General features: G+C 37.4%; 1 long non-coding RNA gene across 1 annotated transcript; it reads right to left on the bottom strand.

Moving 5' to 3' along the window:
- Window positions 1-2,903: 2,903 nt before the first annotated feature.
- On the bottom strand, window positions 2,904-5,215 carry LOC136257335 (uncharacterized). The gene is made up of 4 exons (XR_010701915.1): window positions 5,099-5,215; window positions 4,949-5,003; window positions 4,043-4,100; window positions 2,904-3,030 (listed from the first exon to the last, which is right to left on the bottom strand). It is a non-coding gene; the product is annotated as an uncharacterized lncRNA (long non-coding RNA).
- Window positions 5,216-20,678: the final 15,463 nt, after the last annotated feature.

The raw sequence follows: 20,678 nt of genomic DNA, 5'->3' as shown, positions 1-20,678 counted from the left end.
TTTGTTAAATTCCACAGAGCATAAATCTTTATCTAATCCCCTAGTTATTCCCCTTTTTCCTGCATGCAAAAACTTTGATAGATGCATTACACCCATATTAGGTTGTTCTGAAACATGTTGTTCTGAAACATGTTGTTCTGGTTTCATAAAGGTTTAAACTCTGTATAACATCAGGATTACTGTATATGAAGCATTCACAAGCCTCCAGAATTGAAACTTCATTGGCAGTTTCAGCCTGTCGCTATTGGTGTGGAACATAGGAGTCTGAGTCTACATGTTGGTCTACTCCCTGTCTTTCCTACACACAGGATGTACAGGTTCAAAAGACTCAAGAGGGCTTGGCTTGTACAATGGCAAGTGCATGTACAGAGTATTGCTTTTGTCATTCTTATTGAATAATACTATTATGATAGAGTGACTGATTGTGGTTCGTCAATATGAGCAAGCTAGGCTTTTATAAATGAAATTGATTATTATACAATTGGTGGCTGATGTGCTAATTTGGAAGTTCTTGTACATTCTTAAGAAACCACCAGATGATCTTACCAACACTTAACTTCTCCACTACAAGGATGGGGTTATGAAATTGTTTATCAAGCAGGTAGTAGCTAACTGAAACAATCACATGCCCACAACATGGATCAAGAGGGTGGCTACTTAAGTTGCTCTCAATAAGGTCTGGTATATCGACTGCGTTTAGGGGGGGTGCTTTGGGGGCTGAAGCACCCCCTCCAAAATTTACCACGTGCTAGCTAGAAAGATAGTAGAAGCTACAGTATACAGGTGCAGTTGTATTTAAAGCATGAAAACATGGAAAGAGTAAAAGAGCTAATCTCTTCTAGGAATCAAACATTGAAATACTCTAATAGAACAGTCAACTACTCTAATAGAACATTCATCATTAAGAACAAAGACCAACTCCCATGCACTTTGAACTTATACTGCAGCATTTATGTTGTGCCCTTTATATGGTAGCTAGTTGCCACTGCTAGAAAATAATGATGTCACTTAGTTAAAGTGGCTCACGATTGCTTATTTGATAAGGTTCAGTCAATATTATTGCCAAATTCAATCCCAGAAAGCTAAATTTGCAAAAAAATTCCTGTGAGGGCATGCTCCAAGACCTCTTAGATAATGCCCCTAGCTTAGCACTCCCCTTGGGAAATCCTAGATCTGCCCCTGCTTGAGGTACTCCACTCTTGATGTCAATCCAATCAGACAGGCAATCATCGGCTACCACTCTTTGAAAAACAGTTTGTAAGAAAATTTGGTAGCCATAAAGATAGATTTCCACTAATACCCAAGTTTAATGATTATTAAATCTACAATGTGGGACATAGTCAAATGCTCTACTATAATACGCATATGTATATAGAATATATTACATCATAACACCATACCCCTAATTCTTTTTCAGTATTAGTATTAATTATTGTAACAGGTAAAGCCTGATCTTTACAAAAAAAGTTACTTATTATTACAGAGCAAAAACTATAAATACAATTGTACAACAAATCAACTAATTGATGAATTTCATTACAAAAGCTGCCCCTAGCAACCTGAATTTTAAATTATTTGGGGGCAAATGTCTATAGTAACAACTCCAAATTTTAAAAGGATAGCATGTATAGGTCATGAGATATAACATTTTAAAGTTTGTTGTGCTTCCATACATTGTCTATGAGATGGAGCAATCACATAAATAATGTGAGGGAAAGCAACAAATTCAATTAATATCATTTCTCATTAGCTATTTGTAGGTATGAATCTCACATTTAACCTCTCCAAATTATAGAGTATATAGATCATGAGATATGACATTTTGAAACTTGTTCATACATTATCCATGTGATTGCCCAAAAGGGGCAACTGTTACCCCCTCCCATGGGAAAACTGCAAACTTTAAAATGTCATATCTCGATCATGACCTATACCGGTATATACTATCCTTTTAAACACTGGAGACGTTACTTTTGACATTCATACCGATATGCAAAATAATGTAAAATTCAGGTTGCTAGGGGCAATGGTTTAAAATTCCGTATGAAACTCATCTATCAATACAACAAAGTTAGCTAGACCCGGTCAGCTAGTCACGTAAATTTTTGAAATTTATTTATTAATTATTATTACTGGGCAGGCGGTGTTTACTGATTATTCCCCGGGGGGGGATTACAAAGGGGGAACATATGTATACAATTAGCATGATTTACAAATGATTAGTTAGAAATGTTATATTTCTTAGAATATCTAGAAATCATTTAATGAGGGAAACAAGATACATAGGTACTCTTGATGATGGTTTTCAATCAAATTCTTCATGTAGTCTCGCGTGGCCTTCTCCCGGCGCTTATCGATTAATAATTATAAGCGCGCCTAGTTGCGAGAGGCTATAGGCACTTATAATTATCAATCGATAAACTCCGCGCGAAGAGTGGGTCTGGCCACGTTCGATGGCTTACAGTGGATATCTTGAGTTACAGGAGAGACTCAGACCTACGTGTTCTATTATATTGTGTACACTTCAGCAATGGGACGAGTCGTACGACCCTGTGCTTACTGGAAAACTTTGCATCTCGATAAAACCATTGGCAATGAAAATATTAGCTCACCCCAACAATCCAGGCGCGAACTTTTTAACGAATCCCGGTGATACAAGGCTAGATCGCTCCTTGCTTGAACACTTCAGCTAGTTATACCGTTCGTGACGAACATGCATATGATACAAATAATTTTATAAAAATCACCATCTCAATCCAATAGTCGCATACCCCGGCTGAGCACTGATTATTAGTGACGCGCGCGCTATATTTCGTGGGGGAGTTGCAATGGAGGAGCATTCCTTTCATGAATGTTTAATTCATCAACATTTCAATGGTCAATAGCCCTTGTACTGCTAATAACACGTTAAACTATATTTTGATGACATGATCCAACTTTGTAAATGTAATCAAATAAATATTAATTTTAAAAAAGATGGTCATTATAAAACTTTCAAGTTAGCTGTTTGCAGATCTCCAGCATGTAAACCTGTGGAAAAAATGGTCACATTTTAATTGGTGAATTTAAAAAAAATCTTAATCACGCACACACACACACACACACACTCACTCACTCACACACACACACTACACTACACTACATATTCACATCAGGCCAGGCTTGTTGTAATTGTAATCGTAATTGTAATTAATTACTAATCATTAGCAATTTTCAAGTAATTGTAATTATAATTGTAATTGCTCACTGAGCATAAAAGTAATGGTAATTGTAATTGTAATTAGCTGTTCAGTCAATAATCATTATGTAATTAAATTAAAGTAATCAAAGTTATGCTATATAAAAGTACTACTCCATAACTTGACTATACTATGTACACAATCCCATGAGTATAACATGTGGCCCATGTAGCTACAATAAATTATTGAAATTATATGTCATGTATTTGTTGACCATATAGTTAAACATTTTATGCACAGTATGGGATACCCATGGGGTACATAATGTTCAATAGTAGAGAAACATTTAAATGTATCTGGATGACGCAGAGTTTACAAAGGATGAAAGCCCTTTAAAATTTTGGAAGATAAAAGCAAATAAATACCCCATTTTAAGTACAATAGCAAAGAATAGCAGCAACCTTTGCACCATTTGAGTGTGTATTCAACCATAGTGGCAATGTTCTCAGACCAAAATATATGTAGACTATTACCAAAAAAGTTTGAAGAGTTAATAGACGTACCTTAAGATTAATGCTGGAGAACTGTAAGTAAGTTATTGTTGTTCCCCAATTAGTGCTGGGCGATATTGAAAAATAACAAACAGTATACCTTCCATAAAAAGTATCACAGTATTAATGTAAAAGCTATTGGTATTAAAGTAACTGCCATTTACCACAACAAAAGCACCTGGTCCAAATACCCATGGTAGCTCAGCAAGCCTCGGGTACAAACTACCACTAACAAACTTGTTTACATATAGTTTGGTTAGCTGACTACATCAGCACCTGCCGACTAACATTAATTGTCACATGTCTGGTTACCTTCTAAATATGGGATGAAACAAGCCCACAGGGAGGCCATAGTGCCCAGATGGTATGGCTGTATTAAAAAATGCAGGCGGTATAAAAACCAGTATGACTTAAATATCACAGATTATTAACAATACCAGTATATCACCCAGCTCTAACCCCACACATACAGTAGTAATTGAAAAGTAATTGTAATTATTAATCATTATTTTACATACTGAAGTAATTGTAATTGTAATCATTAGATTGGCTTCAAAAAGTAATTGTAATTGTACTGATTACTTTCGTTGGGTAATTACAACAAGCCTGATTCACATAAAAATAAAACACTACAAGGTATGGTAAGGGTTGCTTACATTAGTTAATTTTGTGGTCCACCACATATAGCAACAAGGGAAATGAGTATCTGTGATCAAGAATTTTATTTAGATTCTAATATCATAATTAGATGGTCAGACTACCTTTGTCAACTAGAGATGAACTGACTTTTGGTAAAAAGCGAGGGGTAGCCAATGCCTTGGGACTCTTGTACACTATGTGAGAAATCCAATCCGAAATACACAAATATTTTAGAAACCAAATCCTAAATCCAAAATCACGTAAAAATAATGGAGAAAGTGATCGATCACGAATAGCTAAAACAAGATGTAGATCAACAACTGTACAGGTAGTTACTAGTTAGCAATCTCACTAAATGCTTTTAAAATACATAAAGATTGGGACTCTCGTACACACCATTTGGGTGCTTTGCGTGGGCGTTGGCAACCCCTCTGGTACACCATTTCGGTGTTTTGCATGGGCGTTGGCTACCCCTCGAAAAAAACAAAAACAAAAAAACTATACAGAAGCTGAGCCTGTACAGACTGAGACGAGCCCTGCACAGCTACGTGGGCTTCTTTGTACAAAGCATACACTCACCTTATTTGCACAGTGCCCAATCGTCATCATGGACACTTCCACCTCCCACCGTGCACTAAAGTAATAGAAACATCAATAAAATAATAATGTAAGCATTAATATTATTATAGCATAACACAGCAGCACAATATTACAGCATGATAAACAAACCAAAGTATTTATACAGAAAACTACGTCCTAGACATTTAATCGTCTTTGAGCAAGGCCATTTTAACGAAGGCGCAAATTGTGCGTGGGCGGGCAATTCATTACATTCTGTTCGCCGTTTATAACTATCACTGGCAAACTAATGTATATACAATCTAATCCAAAACAGCCAAGCTGTAAAAAAGTGTGCGGCCCTCAGAAAGGCTATGGTGAAAAAAGATGTGAAATCCAAGGTGGCGGCCAAGAAATAGCTGTGATGGTAGGTTAATGGTAAAAATTTTAATAACGACAATTCAGGTGAATTTGGTGCCGCTTGGTCAATTGGCACAAAATTCACCTGAATTGTTGTTATTAAAATTTTTACCATTAACCTACCATCACAGCCATTTCTTGGCCGCCACCTTGGATTTCACATCTTTTTTCACCATAGCCTTTCTGAGGGCCGCACACTTTTTTTACAGCTTGGCTGTTTTGGATTAGATTTCATTTCTTTTTGTATTTGTATACCCCAAAGCCGGCCTATGACCAGCTTTGGGACTTTTTAACCTATGTTTTTTTTCTTTACTACAGGAAGAAGAAAAGATGAAGTTGATGTACTTTAAATATTTTATCAGTAAATGTACAAATTATAGCTATATATAATACATATGTGACCGGATTTGCGAATGGGGTCTTCCACACACATCCAATTTGCCAACTTTGACAATTGATAACTTCAGATTGGAAAGAGCTATTGCCTTGAAATTTGGACAGTGGTGAGCACCACTATAGCTGAATACATGGTGAAATTTTCAGGTTAATATGTTACTTGAACACTGAGTTATGGTCTCCAACGTTTACAGAATTGGATGTGTGTGGAAGACCCCTTTTCGCAAATCTGGTCACATATATTGATTACAGAAATCTCCATGATGGTTTCTTTGTAACTGAACACTCTACAAGGTGACTTCTTCTAATTGCTCTCTCTACAGGGTGAATTGTTTGTAGCTGAACAATCTACAAGGTAACTTCTTCTAGCTGATCTGTCTACAGGGTGATGTGTTTGTAGCTGAATTCTGTACAGGTGATTTGTTTGCAGCTGAGGTCTTTACAGAATGGTTTATTTGTAGCTGAACTCTCTAAAAGGTAACTTCTTCTAACTGATCTTTCTACAGGGCAATTTGTTTCTGGCAGAATTTTCTACAGGGTGATTTCTTTGCAGCTGAACTCTCTACATGGTGGTTTCTTTGTAGCTGAACTCTCTACAAGGTAATTTCTTCTAGCTGATCTCTCTACAGGGAGATTTGTTTGTAGCTGAACTATCTACAAGGTACGTAACTTCTTATAGCTGATCTCTCTACAGGGTGATTTGTTCATAGCTGAATTATGTACAGGTGATTTGTTTGCAGCTGAGCTCTTTACAATATGGTTTCTTTGTAGCTGAACTCTCTACAAGGTAATTTCTTCTAGCTGAACTCTCTACAGGGTGACTTGTTTCTAGCTAATCTCTCTACAGGGTGATCTGTTCATAGCTGAACTTTCTACAGGGTGATTTATTTGCAGCTGAACTCTCTACAAGGTGAATTCTTCTAGCTGAACTCTCTACAGAGTGATTTATTTTTTGCAGCTGAACTCTCTACATGGTGGTTTCTTTGTAACTGAACTCTCTACAGGGTGATTTGTTTGTAGCTGAACTCTCTACAGGGTGATCTGTTCGTAGCTGAACTCCCTATAAGGTAAATTCTTCTAGCTAATCTTTCTACAGGGCGATTTGTTTGTAGTTGAGTTCTCTACAGGGTGATTTGTTTGCAGCTGAACTCTCTACATGGTAGTTTCTTTGTAGCTGAACTCTCTACAATGTGACTTCTTCTAGCTGAACTCTCTACAAGGTGACTTGTTTCTAGCTGAACTCTCTACAGATGATTTGTTTGCAGCTGAACTCTCTACATGGTGCTTTCTTTGTAACTGAACTCTCTGCAAGGTGACTTCTTCTAGCTGATCTCTCTACAGGGAGATTTGTTTGTAGCTTAACTCTCTACAGGTGATTTGTTTGCAGCTGAACTCTCTACATGATGGTTTCTTTGTAGCTGAACTCTCTACAAGGTAATTTCTTCTAGCTGATCTCTCTACAGGACGATTTGTTTGTAGCTGAACTCTCTACATGATGGTTTCTTTGTAGCTGAACTCTCTACAAGGTGATTTCTTCTATAGCTGATCTTTCTACAGGGTGATTTGTTTGTAGCTGAACTCTATACATGATGGTTTCTTTGTAGCTGAACTCTCTACAAGGTGATTTCTTCTATAGCTGATCTTTCTACAGGGTGATTTGTTTGTAGCTGAACTCTCTACATGATGGTTTCTTTGTAGCTGAACTCTCTACAAGGTAACTTCTTCTAGCTGATCTCTTTACAGGACAATTTGTTTGTAGCTGAACTCTCTCATGATTGTTTCTTTGAAGCTGAACTCTCTACAAGGTGATTTCTTCTAGCTGATCTTTCTACAGGGTGATTTGTTTGTAGCAGAACTCTCTACAAGGAAACTTCTTCTAGCTGATCTCTCTACAGGGAGATTTGTTTGTAGCTGAACTCGCTACACATGATTTGTTTGTGGCTGAATTCTCTACATGATGGTTTCTTTGTAGCTGAACTCTCTACAAGGTAACTTCTTCTAGCTGATCTCTTTACAGGGTGAATTGTTTGTAGCTGAACGATCTACAAGGTAACTTCTTCTAACTGATCTCTCTACAGGATGATTTGTTTGTACCTGAATTCTGTATAGGTGATTTGTTTGCAGCTGAGCTCTTTACAGAATGGTTTCTTTGTAGCTGAACTCTCTACAAGGTAACTTCTTCTAGCTGATGTATCTACAGGGTCACTAGTTTGTAGCTGAATTCTCTACATGGTGGTTTCTTTGTAACTGAACTATCTACAAGGTGACATCTTCTAGCTGATCTTTCAACAGGGTGATTTGTTTGTAACTAAACTCTCTACAAGAAAACTTCTTCTAACTGATGTCTGAACAGGGTGAATTGTTTGTAGCTGAACTGTCTACAGGGTGATTTGTTTGTAGCTGATCTCTATACAGGTTACTTATTTCTAACTGATCTCTTGAATTCTGTTCAGGGTGACTGCTCTATTAGGATGACTGCTCTATTAGAGTATCTCGATCTCGCACTTGCTACACCAAGTTGGATTTCGTGTTATAACTCCGTGGCTTTAAGTCTGATTCTTCTACACCATTGAAGAGCCTTTCTAAGATGATAACTCCATCTGTACAGCGATTTTCAAAGCATTACCCCAAGCGGTTTACCTGGTAGGCGTGGTAAGCAGTCGTTTTTTATTAGCTAATCTCGATTGCGTAATTGTTACACACTGTTGGTTTTTTCATTGTATCTTCCTGGTTTTTAGCTCGATTTCTTTCAAACCACAAAAGGTTTGAGGTTCAATAGTTAACCTATTCACCCACCGATTTTCAGCTTCTTCCCATACGCGGTTTACCCTGTAGGCGTGACAACATATTGGTGTTATTTTTCGTGAATAATCGCTCATAACTCTTTGTCTGTTTATCGTATTCCAGCTAAAGTTGGTACAGAGATGCACCTTTATATCCCCCTTCTGTGTGCCAAATTTCAAGGCGATCGGATAAGGCGTTCGCGTTTTATAGCAGTTTTTGTAAGTGTGCGAAAAGAGGAAGAAAAATAAGAAGAAAAAAAAACGAAGAAACTAAGCCAATTTTTGAAGTCCCATATCTCTGGAACGCTTGAAGCGATGTCGCTCAAATTTGGAATGTGGAGTGCTGAAGGTGGAGGGAGTGTTCACAGCAAAAATCGTCTTGTTTCATCAAGGCAGCACAGAGCTACGGAGGTGCGAAAATTGCGTTTTCTTTCTTCCTGTCAATATACTCACGGGGTTGCGCGCCGGCTTCTTGGGCCGCACGACACACTACCGTGTGTCTTGATATCAAAGTTGCATGATACTTATAGACTGTTTTTTCACTGTCAACCACTTCTTGTGCGTGGGTGACCCACCACCCCTCCACGCCCTCCCACCCACCCGCCCTCTGAAGTTGTATCTGTTTGGATGAAAGGATATAGACACAGTCATACATATGTGTGTAGCCTAGCTGTTCTTTCTTTCACTGTATATAAAATATAGCTAGAGGCTTTCAGTAATACAGTGGAACTCCTCTATTCTGGACTTCACTAAGTGTCCTTATTGGAAAATTGTTCTTATCTCAGAGGCCTATAATTGCATGGTGCGTTTAATACAAATGAGTTAAGGTGTCAACTGAGCATTTCAGGGTGGTTGAACTATTTAGCTTATGTAATTAGGTGGTACATGTAGCAACTACTGTTTTATTGTATCATTGCATGGATACCTCATATGATGCCCCAAATAAGGCAAAACTTAAAGAGAATAAGATGATAGTGGAACAGATGAAGAACACATAATATACTATTCACTGTATAGTGAGTGCATGCTTTGTGACATCTTACTCCTGCTTGTGGCTGCATGGTAGCAAGTAATAGTTGTTTATGCTTTTATGACAATCTGTGTACAGGTATTATGTAAGCTTCTTTAAGTCTAAAACTCAAATTCTGTCTTTAGCACCAATGTTTTGAGCATTTTTGTTGTGTATTAATACTGCAGCTAATAAATTGGTTGCACTTCATGGACTTTCGGTAGAGAAAGGGTGTATTTGCTTTTCTGTAGTAGCAAAGCCATGCCATTATCACCAGAGAGTCAAGAGACACTTGATTCTACATGTATCATAATGTGAGAAGCATTCAACATGAGAGACTGGAATTAAAGTATTTTTGCAATCTCCACCAGAAAACTGTAGTGCTTAATTCCTTTACAATACCTGCTATAAGAGATAGGATTCATTTTGTTCTCTCAGGTCTTTTATTTATTTTTATTTATTATTAACACTTTACAGTGACCAGCACTGAAGGTCTACAGCAACATGTGCTGCAGCCTTAGGATTACCTAACCTAATTTCAAGGACTTAGACTTATAGCTAGAAAGGTGTAACAGAAAAGGGGCCAAAGTAAGGAAAAAAATCCCTCCAACCCCAGGATTCGAACTGCAGGTCACCCAATGTCTAGTCGGGGCCACACTCAGTCTTCCTCCAGGAGGGATGGATTTTCTTCCTTCTAAAAGTAATAGTAGCTGCTATAGTATAGCTGTCATGCTGAAACAAACAAGTGTTTAAAATAAGCAAATTAAAGAAAGTCAAGAGAGCAAGACATATCTAACTAGTGTATGCATAATAATGCCTTGCAGGGGGTGAGGGGATTATTTAATTTTTTCTGACATTAATTGTAATACTTCAGATTAAGGTCGGGTTATTAAGGTTGTATACAACCAGTGGACTGGACTCAGGTATTTTTTCCAAATATTTGGGCAACTGGTTGTAAGTATCAGGGCCGCCCAGAGAAATTTAGGGGCCCAGGGCAAAGAGTTAAAGTGGGGCCCCAGGGGCAAGGAGGTTTCCGATTCTGAATCACAACTTCACCCAAAATTTAAGTTGAAGACCAAAAAAAAGAGAGGTCATTACATATTGACAATGACAATAGCTAGCCCTCACCAACCGTATCTCCTTATTTATAAGGCCAATGAAACTTGATTAGCAGTTTCGCGTCATCGCCCGCATGCTTTTGATACACCCGCATGGAATTTCATTATTGATATTTCAGATCGAAATACTCTAATAGAGCAGTCACTTTTATTCTAATAGAGCAATCAGCTATACTCTAATGGAAAAATCACTTGTTATAGATTAGTAACATACTTTAACTATTTAATGCAAGATTAATCAATGTAGATCTCACTGTTTTATGGCAGAAATATGTTTGGGATGTGTGTTGTGCTTTTGGAAAATAATGAATAATGAATAATAACCGCCCACCCGCATCAAATTTTCAAAAATCTGAGCGAGAAACTGATAATCAAGTTTCATTGGCCTAAGCTTGCTACACTGCTCCTCTGACTGCTCTATTAGAGTATCTAGATCTGACTGCTCTATTAGAGTATATCGATCTTTTAAACAGGTTATTGTTATTAGCGCTTTACAGTGACCAGCACTGAAGGCCTGACAGCAACATGTGCTGCAGCCTTAGGATTACCTAACCTAATTGCAAGGACTTAGACTTAGTGGCTTATAGCTGAAAAGGTGTAACAGAAAAGGGGCCAAAGTAAGGAAAAAAATTCCTACAACCCCAGGGTTCGAACTGCAGGTCACCCAATGTCTAGTCGGGGCCACACTCAGTCTCCTCCAGGAGGGATGGATTTTCTTCCTTAAACCTAAAGTATTTATTGTTATTAGCACTTTACAGTGACCAGCACTGAAGGTCTGACAGCAACATGTGCTGCAGCCTTTCTACATATGTGGCTTAATATGAGGTAATATTCTCCTTAAAAATCCTGAAAGAAATCATTGTAACCAGTTACACAAGTTTCAAAGTTACAACTTTAGCTACTAATATCTTACTACAATTAGTTAAAAAGGTATTTAGATGTTGTGAAAATTTATCTTATAACTGGTTTCAGAAGTTACTAGGTTACAGTGGAGATGAATTGAATGGCACAACAAATTGTGTTGGGAAATGGTACAGTAGGTTACAATGGGTTACAGTAGGTTACAATGGGTTACAGTAGGTTACGGTAGATTACAATGGGTTACAATAGGTTACAGTAGGTTACAATAGGTTGCAATAGGTTACAATGGGTTGCGGTTACAATGGGTTAGAATAGGTTATGGTGGGTTACAATAGGTAGCAATGAGTTACAGTAAGTAACAATGGATTACAGTGGATTACAGTAGATTACAAAGGGTTACAGTAGGTTACAATGGGTTACAATAGGTTACAATAGGTTACAGTAGGTTACAATAGGTTACAGTAGGTTACAATAGGTTACAATGGGTTACAGTGGTTTACAATGGATTACGGTAGGTTACAGTGGGTTACAATAGGTTACAATGGGTTACAATAGGTTACAATGGGTTACAATAGGATACAGTGAGTTACAATAGGTTAGAATGGGCTACAGTAGGTTACAGTGGGTTGCAATAGGTTACAATGGGTTACAGTAGGCTACAGTAGGTTACAATGGGTTACGAACGGTAGGTTACAATGGATTACAATAGGTTACAGGGGTTACAATGGGTTACAATAGGTTACAATGGGTTACAGTGGGTTACAATAGGTTACAATGGGTTACAGTGGTTTACAATGGGTTACAATAGGTTACAGTGGGTTACAATAGGTTACAATGGGTTACAGTGATTTACAATGGGTTATGAACGGTAGGTTACAATGGGTTGCAATAGGTTACAATAGGTTATAGTGGGTTACGGTAGGTTACAATGGGTTACAGTAATTTACAGTGGGTTACAACTGGTTATGGTAGGCTACAGTGGGCTACAACAGGTTGCAGTATGTTACAACATGTTATAATGGGTTGCAACAGGTTACAGTGGGTTACAGGAAGTTACGGTTGGTTACAATAGGTTACAACAGGTTGTGATAGGCTACAGTCTGTTACAAACATTTACAGTGGTTTAAGGCCTGTTACAATGAGTTATGATGGGTTACAATAGGTTATTTTTGGTTACAGTAGGTTACAACAAGTTATGATGGGTTACAACAAGGTACAGTAGGTTACAGCTTGTTACACTTCCAATAGTAGAAAATTATGTATATTTGACTATAACTTCTGATTGACAGTGTTCTGTTGTTTTGTATTATGATATTTTTAATTTCCATGAATCAAATGGAAACTATTTGTGTCCATGGCAACCACAATGATTATGCCACAATATACATATCGTACAACTACTCCTACACACTTTTGAGTTTTTCCTAACAATTGAAACTACACTCATTCAGCTTAAAAATTGTGGTGTGAGAGTTTGGAATTTGTTTTTAATGGTAGTCAGTGGCGGATCTAGGAATTTATAAAGGGGGTTTCCAGTTTAGAAGGTGGAGATATATATTGACATGAGATACGCAAACGTTTGCACTACATCGTCTGGTTTGGTAAGGTGAGACCAAAAAAAAAAAAAAAAAAAAAAAAAAAAAAGGTCACAGCCTAGTAATAGTACATAAAATATATTAAAAACTTCCTACACACTACTTTAGTAGCTACTGTGACTGCTCTAATTACAGTATCTCGATCGAGACGCACGCCGCGATAATTAAAACATTTAATTGTTACGCAATCATTTTTCAAAGGGGGTTTCCGTGGAAACCAATGAAACCCCCCTGGATCCGCCACTGGTAGTTATATACTTTTGATTGGGCCATGATTTCCAAATTGTTGGCAGGCTTTCCCATAATAATTATGTATTTAAATTGCTTCCAGAAATTATCTAAACACTGATATAATTATAGTGCTTGAATGTTAACATTGCTATGGTGGGTGCAGTTATAACTGTTGCAGAGATAGCTACTAGTCCAGTAGAATGACTAGTTCAGAGATATATACCCAGACTTGTAATATTAAAAACAGTACTACAGCAGAATACAACTAGTAGGGACCCGCCGATTATGCTGGCATAATAATGAGCATAATAGGTGCCCAAAAGCATTGAGCATAATGCTAGCATAATAGGCAGAACATTTGTGCGTTACCATAAATTCTTGCTTATCAAAATACATATAACAGAAAAAGATCGATATACTCTAATAGAACAGTCAGAGAATAATCAGACAGCTGATTGTTCTATTAGAGTATATGGATCTTTTCTGTGACATGCATTTTGACAAGGATTCAGAGTCTGTGCTTCAGCAACTTACTGTTTTCACATAAAGTGCAAATTTACTAGAAAAACACGGGAACTGAGGTATAAATATTGAGCATAATTTGAGCATAATAGGTAAATTATTTAGCATTAATTTAAGCATAATAGGCAAAATTTTGAGCAGTGCAGCATAGCATAATAGGTAAAATAATGAGCATAATCGGCGGGTCCCTAACAACTAGCAACAACTTTATAACTCAGCAAAATCAGAGATAACAGCATACAAATGACAAGTCCTTTTGTACAAAACTAAATCATCTATAGATACTACTGTTCTAGTACATTCTGCAATAACTAAAATGATCAAATTTCCTCGAAGTTCTAAATAGTTCTACGGAGTTCTAGAACATTCTGGACACGTATTCTTCCTTAAAAACAACTGCATGTGTTTGGTAAAGAGTTCCATTGATTTAATAGCAAAAAACGTGTTGTTTAGCTGATGACCTAGGCGTTAACTTTAGCTGATGCCCATGGCCTCTTGGTAATGGTTGAACTACAAGGGTGCAAATAGTAGGTTCCATGTCATAGTAGTTATTCAATATTTTGTAGGCTTCAATCAAATTATCCATTGGCATCTATAGTAAAGGGTAACAGATCTTATTTTTTAAGCGGCTTTCATACGACAAATGTGAGACCATGAAGGTATTGGTGGCTTGTCTCTGAACTTTTTCTAGTACTGTATGTTGATATCTTTGGCCAGATAAGGGTTCCAAACCTGTACACAGCACTCAATATGGGACGTACATACATTCTGAATAAAAAGACAAGCATATCAACCGAGTTAATCTTAAAACACCTTCTGATAAGACCAAGAACCTGAGAAGCTTTAACTGCAGCTCTCTGACAGTGTAGATATGGTTTTAAGTCACTCCTACACACACACCAAGATCTTTCTCCTCACTGACTACTTCTAAATCAGTAGATAAGTTGGTGGTAATGCCCTCAACCATTCTAGTTGCTAAGTGTGTGGGCAAGTGGGTTGAGATTTTTGGCAATTAATGCCAGCACCAGAGACTACAATGTCGTTTTACCTTTTGTGTATGTATACAAGGAATTCCTTGTCAAATCACAAATTCAAACAATCTTGTTGCACCATTTTACACTATTCCAATACTTATTGATATCAGAGGAGGTTGGACTCGATACAAGCACTACTGAAATTTATTAACATTAATTAAATACTTCAAGACTAAAATAAAGTTGATACAAGGCTCTAAGACACTGCCCTGTGGAACACCACTGATTACAGTAGACCAGGAAGAAGCTGATCCACTAACACAAATCCTCTGTCTACAATTACTTAAAGAAATTTTGAATCCACTGAAGAATGTCTCCATTTACTCAATGAGCTTCAAGTTTGCAAATCAGTAGCTTGTGGGATACTTTATCAAAGACTTTATCAAAGACTTTCTGGAGATCCAGGTACATGCAAAATATCAATATCTTTACCAGCATCAAAACAGTCAGTATAATGGTTTACCACTATCAATAGTTGCAGTTCAAAAGATCTTTCAAAATGAAATCCATATTGTACATAAGATTACAACTAATTTGACCCTAGGTGTTCCATTAGGTGAATTTTTATGATGGCTTCAAGCATTTTGCATATCACAGATGTTAAACTCACCAGGAGGTAGTTGCTGGGTTTGGTCTGCAGCCCTTCTTGAATATTGGTGTAACATTTGGCATCCTTCCATGAGTTGGGTAGAGTGGATTCTTCAAGTAATTTATTAAAAAGCAGTGTCAAGGGTAAAACTAGACCATTACAAATGCTAAACAAAACATAAGGCAGGACCAGCTGCAGCTAACTTATTTGTTTTCAATCTACATACTGTTTATTATTGCATGCATGGTTGAGAGTATATGTACTTCTTCAGGTGTTACTGTGAATTTATCAAAAACCGTAAAAAAATAATTTGGAATTAAATTGGGGCATAAATTGGTAACCTGTTGTAACACATTGTAACCCGTTGTAACTTATCCTAACCCACTATAACCTACTTTAACCTATTGTAACCTACTGTAACCCATTGTAACCTACTGTAACCTACAACCTACTGTAACCCATTGTAACCTACTGTAACCTACTGTAACCCATTGTAACCTACTGTAACCCATTGTAACCTACTGTAGCCCATTGTAACCTACTGTAACCAATTGTAACCTACTGTAACCAATTGTAACCTACTCTAACCCATTGTAACCGATTGTAACCTACTGTAACCCCATTGTAACCTACTGTAACCAATTGTAACCTACTGTAACCCATTGTAACCTACTGTAACCTACTGTAACCCATTGTAACCTACTGTAACCTACTGTAACCCATTGTAACCTACTGTAACCCATTGTAACCTACTGTAACCCATTGTAACCTACTGTAACCCATTGTAACCTACTGTAACCCATTGTAACCTACTGTAACCCATTGTAACCTACTGTAACCCATTGTAACCTACTGTAACCCATTGTAACCTACTGTAACCCATTGTAACCTACTGTAACCCATTGTAACCTACTGTAACCAATTGTAACCTACTGTAACCCGTTGTAACCTACTGTAACCCATTGTAACCTACTGTAACCCATTGTAACCTACTGTAACCCATTGTAACCTACTGTAACCCATTGTAACCTACTGTAACCCATTGTAACCTACTGTAACCCATTGTAACCTACTGTAACCCATTGTAACCTACTGTAACCCATTGTAACCTACTGTAACCCGTTGTAACCTACTGTAACCCATTGTAACCTACTGTAACCCATTGTAACCTACTGTAACCCGTTGTAACCTACTGTAACCCATTGTAACCTACTGTAACCCGTTGTAACCTACTGTAACCCATTGTAACCTACTGTAACCCGTTGTAACCTACTGTAACCCATTGTAACCTACTGTAACCCATTGTAACCTACTGTAACCCATTGTAACCTACTGTAACCCATTGTAACCTACTGTAACCCATTGTAACCTACTGTAACCCATTGTAACCAACTGTAACCAATTGCAACCTACTGTAACCCATTGTAACCTCCTGTAACCCATTGTAACCTACTGTAACCCATTGTAACCTACTGTAACCCATTGTAACCCATTGTAACCTACTGTAGCCCATTGTAACCTACTGTAACCAATTGTAACCTACTGTAACCAATTGTAACCTACTCTAACCCATTGTAACCGATTGTAACCTACTGTAACCCCATTGTAACCTACTGTAACCAATTGTAACCTACTGTAACCCATTGTAACCGATTGTAACCTACTGTAACCCATTGTAACCTACTGTAACCTACTGTAACCCATTGTAACCTACTGTAACCCATTGTAACCTACTGTAACCCATTGTAACCTACTGTAACCCATTGTAACCTACTGTAGCCCATTGTAACCTACTGTAACCAATTGTAACCTACTGTAACCAATTGTAACCTACTCTAACCCATTGTAACTGATTGTAACCTACTGTAACCCCATTGTAACCTACTGTAACCAATTGTAACCTACTGTAACCCATTGTAACCGATTGTAACCTACTGTAACCCATTGTAACCTACTGTAACCTACTGTAACCCATTGTAACCTACTGTAACCCATTGTAACCTACTGTAACCCATTGTAACCAACTGTAACCAATTGCAACCTACTGTAACCCATTGTAACCTACTGTAACCCATTGTAACCTACTGTAACCCATTGTAACCTACTGTAACCCATTGTAACCTACTGTAACCCATTGTAACCTACTGTAACCCATTGTAACCTACTGTAACCGACTGTAACCCATTGTAACCTACTGTAACCGACTGTAACCTACTGTAACCCATTGTAACCTACTGTAACCCATTGTAGCCTACTGTAACCCATTGTAACCTACTGTAACCCATTGTAACCTACTGTAACCGACTGTAACCTACTGTAACCCATTGTAACCTACTGTAACCCATTGTAACCTACTGTAACCTACTGTAACCGATTGTAACCTACTGTAACCGATTGTAACCTACTGTAACCTACTGTAACCGATTGTAACCTACTGTAACCGATTGTAACCTACTATAACCCATTGTAACCTACTGTAACCCATTGTAACCTACTGTAACCCATTGTAACCTACTGTAATCCATTGTAACCTACTGTAACCCATTGTAACCTACTGTAACCCATTGTAAACTATTGTAACCTATTGTAACCCATTGTAACCTATTGCAATTTGTTGTGGCCACTGTCATCTGCTTTAACCACTTCAAATATTTGTAATTTCCCACTACAATTTGTTGTTCCATTCAGTTCATCTCCACTGTAACCTAGTAACTTCTGAAACCAGTTACAAGAGAAATTTTCACAACTTCTAAATACCTCATATTGTGCCATATCTAGTAGAGTGTAGAGTAGACAGCCTTAGGATTACCTAACCTAATTGCAAGGATTTAGACTTAGTGGCTTATAGCTGAAAAGGTGTAACAGAAAAGGGGCCAAAGTAAGGAAAAAAAGGTATTCAAGGGGCCCTTCATGGGTCCTCCTGGGGCCCCTTTCAGGCTGGGGCCCGGGGAAAAATGCCCCAGTTGCCCCTCTCCCCTGTGGGCGGCCCTGGTAAGTATGCTAGTCTCTTGAAAAACCATCAGTTATGATCTGCTCAGTAGCCGGTTATGATATTCTATCCAACTTCCTAGCTCTAACAATAGCTACAACCAGCTGCGGTTGCCCAAAATATGTGTTAATAAAGAAAAGAGAAAACTGACTCCAGTATGTTATTGTATACAACAGGTTAGCAATTTTGGGTAAATCTTAAACCTAATTGTAAAATTGGCATGCATGCTATGGTTGCTATGATGAAATGCCCAATGCTGGAACCTGTAGATGTCCATCAGGTGGAATATTGTTTTAGGTGTACAGGACAATCAAAACTAGACCATTTTGCAAACTTCACCCTGCTGTCTGTCATACTATTTCAAGATCACACCTTACTGACATGCAACAGTTCCTGGTAACTTGTTGAAGCCGTGAAATCAAACTATCACTAAGTCATCTTATTAAAAAGTGTGTTGTTTAATGGTTCTATCATGTTCTGACTTCTGTCTCTGTTGAAACTTTGACTTTTAACAGGTCCCTGTGTGAGCGGGGATGTTGTTTCAACTGAACATTATCTCTGCAGGAGCTATACACCTGTTGCTGTGTGTGGTGTCAGTCTGATCATGAATAATTATTATGCAACAGAAAATGTTGTATACTGTTACTGTACTGGTCAACTGCTTCTTCATTCCTGTCTTGAAGGTTTGCATGGCTCTCTCTGCTAAAACATAGAAGGACAATCCCACAAAATCAAGATAACAGACAACAAAATTGTACGAAGACATATTTGCCCTAGACAAAGTGACTGTAATCCTGATCCGGAAGATGATACTGATGGCTGAAAAGAGGAAATATAAAGCCTCAGAGAAAAAGAGGAATTGTAACCCTCCAGAGCATTTTCAAACTTAAGGAGGGAGAAATGTAGTAAACAGAATCCTTATATGTAATAAATTATTGTAATTTACTTGTTATTGTACTTAGCAAAGTAATTTAGTAATTATCACTTGTATTCGCAGGTTTTCTTATGGTAATTTGTTCATGTTAATTGCATAGTAATACTGAGGTAAACACACTTTTATGGACTTGTTTATGCAACTTGTATATTGTAAGCATGCTGTTTAGGGTTTATTTTGTAAGTACAAAATCAATATTCTATAGTACCTTGTATTTTATTGTTGTGCATGTAGTTTGAGATAAAGAGAAGTAAATGTTATCCTTATAACCAGGCAGATATGTGACCCAATTTTGGAAAACCATGACACATGCAAAATTTGCAGGAAAACTCAATTGAAAAATTTCAGCAAATTTTTAACACATTTGGATGAAGCTACTATTAAGCCTTCTTCCTGTGAGATTTCACACCCAAAGCTTCTTTCTGCTAGGAGATATGGATGATTTTATCAGACCATGTAGTGATTTCACCTTGCGTGGGACACCTATTAGTTTACAGATGGGGTGATTTGTTTAGGTACTAGAATGGTTAAAACTAAGTCTTAGACAATGATACATGGCATTTAGTAGAAGAAAAAGACCAGGAACACTTGATTTAACTATCAGAAGTCTCTTTATAATATTTTTACTGACAGTAGGAATGGAATTATTTGTAACCAAAGTGATTTGTCACAATTTGTTGCGCTTAATCACTCACAGAATTCAATGCATTAAAATGAAAAGTTACGTAATGTAATAGACAGTAAATTGACCATATCTCTGGAACCCTTCAAGATATCAAGCTGAAATTTTGGCACAAGATAGATAAACACCCAGTGCCTAATTGTAGCTACAAAAGAGAAAATTGACTGTTGTGCCAAAAAGGATGGTTTTCCAAAATTGGGTCACATATGACAAAAGCCAAAGTAGGCATGGCAAGGATGAATGCAAATAAAATACAAGTTGATTAGAATACCTTTTGAGACATGGTGATTGCAATTACTGCTGCCTTGTCAAGTACATACTTTTCTCCAGTGTGAGAAACTTTGATAGGTAACATTCTTCATAGCGGTGACACTCTCATCAAGGTAGTGGCCAATTTCCACATGCAGTGTATTAATATTGCTGCTTTATTTAAATGATCTTTGCTCCTCTATAAAGAACAAAAGACTATAATATATTTCTAAAGCTTTTGATGGTGTCCTGCAGAATAGATTTGCTATCAAAGTTATGGTCCAGTTTAGTGGGATTACTGGTGTTGGTTTCATTCATATTAAATTTTGATTTCTTGCT

The sequence above is a fragment of the Dysidea avara genome, chromosome 6 (assembly GCF_963678975.1).
Source record: "Dysidea avara chromosome 6, odDysAvar1.4, whole genome shotgun sequence".
In the NCBI taxonomy this organism is placed as follows: domain Eukaryota; kingdom Metazoa; phylum Porifera; class Demospongiae; order Dictyoceratida; family Dysideidae; genus Dysidea; species Dysidea avara.
The sequence above is the reverse complement of the archived record's forward strand: the minus strand, read 5'-3'. Positions and strand labels throughout refer to the sequence as shown.